At 38.0% G+C, this 4,456-nt stretch overlaps 1 long non-coding RNA gene across 1 annotated transcript; it reads left to right on the top strand.

The window, feature by feature from the left end:
• Nucleotides 1-719: 719 nt before the first annotated feature.
• LOC127663608 (uncharacterized) lies at nucleotides 720-4,198 on the top strand. The gene is made up of 3 exons (XR_007973005.1): nucleotides 720-826; nucleotides 1,935-2,034; nucleotides 4,118-4,198. It is a non-coding gene; the product is annotated as an uncharacterized LOC127663608 (long non-coding RNA).
• Nucleotides 4,199-4,456: the final 258 nt, after the last annotated feature.

Here is a 4,456-nt window from a genome sequence, read left to right as displayed (position 1 = left end):
AAAACTTTAAATTGTTACTGTCTAGACATCAGGTTTAAGTAGTCATGGATGATCAAAGGGAAGTGACACTATTAGAGGGTATGGCCTTGTTGGAGTAGAGTCTCATTATTGGAGAAAGTGTTTCACTTTGGGCATGAACTCCAAAACCCTTCTTCCTTCCTGTGATATTTTATGTTCCTGTTTGCTTTTCAAACAAGATGTAGAACTCTCTGCTCATCTGGCACCATGTTTGCCAGGATGATGCCATGCTATCTGCTATGATGATAATGGACTGAAGTTCTGGACCTGTAAGGAGCCCTGATTAAATTCTTTATAAATGTTGCATTGGTCATGGTGCCCATTCACAAAATTGAAAACAGAGGCAGTAAAGGAGAAAACCTTCCTTTTTGATTTATGATGTTTTATTATGCATGCTAAGCAGGCACTAGGCCATGCCCATAGCACCTTTACTGTGTTTTTTATTAGATATATTATTTATTTACATTTTGCATGAGTTTTCCTTTCCTCAGTTCATTTTGAACTTTATGATGTAGCAGAGCAAGGCAGATGATTCAATTTTCCTTTTCCACATGACAGATGTGGGTCTGCATGGAGAGATTTTGGAAATCACAGGAGAGAACAGATTGTTAATGATCCATGGCCTCACTTCCTTGGTGAATCAAGCATAGTTGGCTGGGCTAACTTACAATTCTTGACTTCTTTTGTCTTCTCAGACCCATCCAACCCATACAGCATTTCTTTCAAGTGTAGAACTACACACACATTTTGCATACCAAATGATGCTCCCTGAATCCACAGCTGTGGTATGTGCTCCCAAGTATAAACAGTAAGTATGTGAGATTCAAGTCTGGAATTTAGAATTACAAAATTTTCAATGACTCAAAACTATTTAAAAACTGTCTATGTACAGAATGTCTTAACTGATTGCTATGAAAGCCTTCCTTTAAGGTGCATATTCTAACGATCACCAGCCACTCTTAAAAGATAATATGACACCTCTGCTGGATTTCTAAGACAACCTCTCATGAAATTTCCTCAAGAGGCAGAGATTGGAGAAATTCCTCAGAAAACACTGTATAAGAGTTTCAGTTCTTTTATTTCCCAATGCTGTGTTATTCTGAATTCTTCAGGAGAGGTACTATTGGTCAAGCAATGAATCATCCTGCTTTCTTTTATAATATTTTTTGTAGACTTGATGTACTACAGGAACAAAATTTCTGGCTTTAGAAATTTGTCACTTCTCCCTCACATTTATTGGTTTAAACAGACCTAACTCATTGCTACATTGTTCTTCCTACATATTTCTACTGTTGACTTCCTCTGTCCACTTAGATTATCATGCAAGAAAGGGATCCAGAGATATAGAGACAGAGATGTTTATATAGATAAAGATGCAAGAGGAGGAGGGCACAGAGGAGAGAGGAAAAGACTCAGAGATGAGAGAGGAGAAGAAAGAGGGGTATGACAAAAGGAAGGAAAGTGAATGAATGAATACATGAATAAATAAATAAATAAGAAAGGGTAGATGGAAGATCAGAGGGGAAAGACATCAAAGAAAAAAAGAAAGGAGAAATGCTATGAAACTAGAGGATAATTAAAACTGGGACATGGATGTCAAGGCCTAGGAGGAGGACAGCGTGGACCATGATCAATTACAATAGGCAGACATAGTCCGCAGTTACTAAAATAGAAGGGAAACATTGTGCAAGGAAGATGAGAAGAGAGATGGGAGGTTTTAAGAGAGATGAGATGGTAAAAGAGAAAGAGGGAGAGACATCTAAGAAAAAAGAAACATCTAAGAAAAAAAGAGAAGAATGACTAAAAGAAAACAGAAACAAATGAAAAAGTTAGAGAGAAAGGTGGAAAAGAGAGACAGAGGAAACTAGGACTTGGAGGCAAATATGTGCAACTGTGTCTGCCTTTTCTCATTTCAGAATTGGAATTTTCATACTGACACCTACTGGACTACAAGAAATATCCGATTGTCCACGGAGAGGGTTCCACACCCACAGACAGGACACAGCTCTCTTTTGTGTATGTATCTTTGTACAAGTAATCAAGGCCGTGTATTCAGGCAGGACACAGTGCTGATTGGGTTCATCATTTTTTCCTTACCCTCCTGGCAGTTCATCTTCACCACCCTCTTCTTAACAATTCACAATAACCAAATATCTAGGATGCAGGTATCAGTGGATATCAGTTTTCTCATATTTGAAATCTAGTCATTGACTGTCTCTGAGATGCTAGTCCTTTCTGTCCCTCAAACCTGATATCTGGGCTTACTAATAACATCAGGATAAGATTAAGGAAGCAAAACTTGAGTGTACTTCAGGGTCAGAGTATGAGAGCAGCATGCTTGAGGCTCTGAATTCCTTCCCCAGTAACATGAGGAAAAGAACAAAGTATGAAAGCATTAGCTTATTTAATGCTTTATCAATGTCATTACCTAACTCTCACTCAGTGATCTGAATGTAAATGAAAAATATGCAATAAAGGTTAATTATGCAAATTATGACCAGGAATTTTGTCTGGAAGTGTATGGTTCTAACTCTCTAGGGAAGTAGTTTCTTCTCCCATATTATTTTCTCTGGTCACACACTTAGTATGATCAGATCTCTGGTGTCAGATCAGCCCCAGATAGCAAGATTCTTTCACTTTATTGCATATCAGCCAGGGCTCTTCCATTGAGTTTAGATTCAAAGGAAATGTAGCAACATAGTGAAAGGACCAGAATCTGTCCCATAAAATATATAAGAACCAGAAATTCAGTCACAGAGATCCAAACTAAACTTAGATCCTATATCAGACTGCTAATTCCAAGAGTCATTCAGTCAGTCTGTCTCTCTCTGTCTCTCTGCGTATGTGTGCTTTATGTGTGTCATAATATATATGTGTATGTATGTGTGTGTGTATATATATATTGCATTATACTCTTGATTATAACAAAAAATAAAGACCTAATATAATTTAAGATTTCTTTTGTAAAACATGTATATTTCTATGTTTCTTTCTGTACCATCATTGTGTAGACTTGAGAAAGCAGATACCATTTTCAGTTTAAGCCTGTTATCTGTGGGTTCAGCACCTGTAGTGCTGAGAAGAGTTTGTCAGATGCCCTGGATCTGGAGTCAGGTGATTGTGCAGTGCCTGCTTCCGTATAAGATCAGTGGATTCTGTTACACATTTTATCATCTCCCTTGTTCCCAGTTGAATACTCTCATGGATCAAAAGCAGAGAAGGTTTTTTCAGTCAGATGGGAGGAAGAAGATCTGTACAGATGTGTTCTAAACTACATAGCTCTGTCTTGTAACATAACAATGTTAAGAATTGGAAAATTGAAAGAGATTGCATGATTATAAAAAATTACCTGGAAATCTACTCCCAAGGTTCCAAGTTGTAATGATCCTTTCTATTTCTGGCCAATGTAAAACATATCGACAAAGCCAGCAGCAGGACAGATATAGCAGGTGAATCATGAGTTTAAAGCTATCTGCAATTATGTAGCCAAACGGAGTCAGACTGAGTACTCCTCATGTTTTTGTATGCTATATTTAAGCATTCCTCAAAGACTATTAGATAAATTTTATCATCTGATTTATACAATGACTCCAATACTACACTGGACTTACTGATCCTTTTAATAAAGCAATACTTTGCAAGTGACTCTGTAAAATATCTGTCAAGATACGTAGTGACACAGACTCTGATCATGAGGAGAACTAGGGAGGAGTACTGGGTCCCAGCCCCTTTCCCATAGCTGCCACCAACAAGATAATCTCACCTTTAAGATGAGAACTACTGCTCTACAGTGAGCTTTTTTACATTAGAGGCTTGGGACAGGGCTCTGCAGTGAGATTGCTTGTGTTTTAAACTTTAGGCCCTGGATTCAGTTCCAGAACTTCCATTTCTGGAATCTGCCAAATTGCTGCTTGACTATAACATAGCTCGGCAGAGCAGGAGTCAGGAGGATAACACCAAGATCCTTCTGTGCTTTCTACGATATATGGTGTAGCCTAGATAACATGAGACTTTACTTTCATATAATATAAGAAGTATAAGTTGTTTCAAATTCGGAGTTTTCCATGACTTATCCACATTTCCTTTACTCCAATTGCAGGATTGCAGTCATGTCACCTCCTGGGACATCATGGTGACTGTCACAGATTTGAGATGAGTCAAATCCCAAACACCTCAGTTGTGGGAGAGAGAGAGTGAGTGAGTGAGAGAGAGAGAGAGAGAGAGAGAGAGAGAGAGAGAGAGAGAGAGAGAGAGAGAATGTGTGTGTGTGTGAGCACTTGTGTACATGTATGTCTCTCTGAGTGTTTTAAATATATGAATGTGTTATATGTATGTACGGTGGTATACATATCTGTTATGTTCAATGTGTTATACGTGTTGCTTCTATATCTTGAATGTTTAATCTACATCATATATGTGTACCAGTCTGGATGGTTAT

This window comes from Apodemus sylvaticus, chromosome 13 (assembly GCF_947179515.1).
Source record: "Apodemus sylvaticus chromosome 13, mApoSyl1.1, whole genome shotgun sequence".
Classification (NCBI taxonomy): Eukaryota; Metazoa; Chordata; class Mammalia; order Rodentia; family Muridae; genus Apodemus; species Apodemus sylvaticus.
This window is presented reverse-complemented; position numbering and strand designations above follow the sequence as displayed.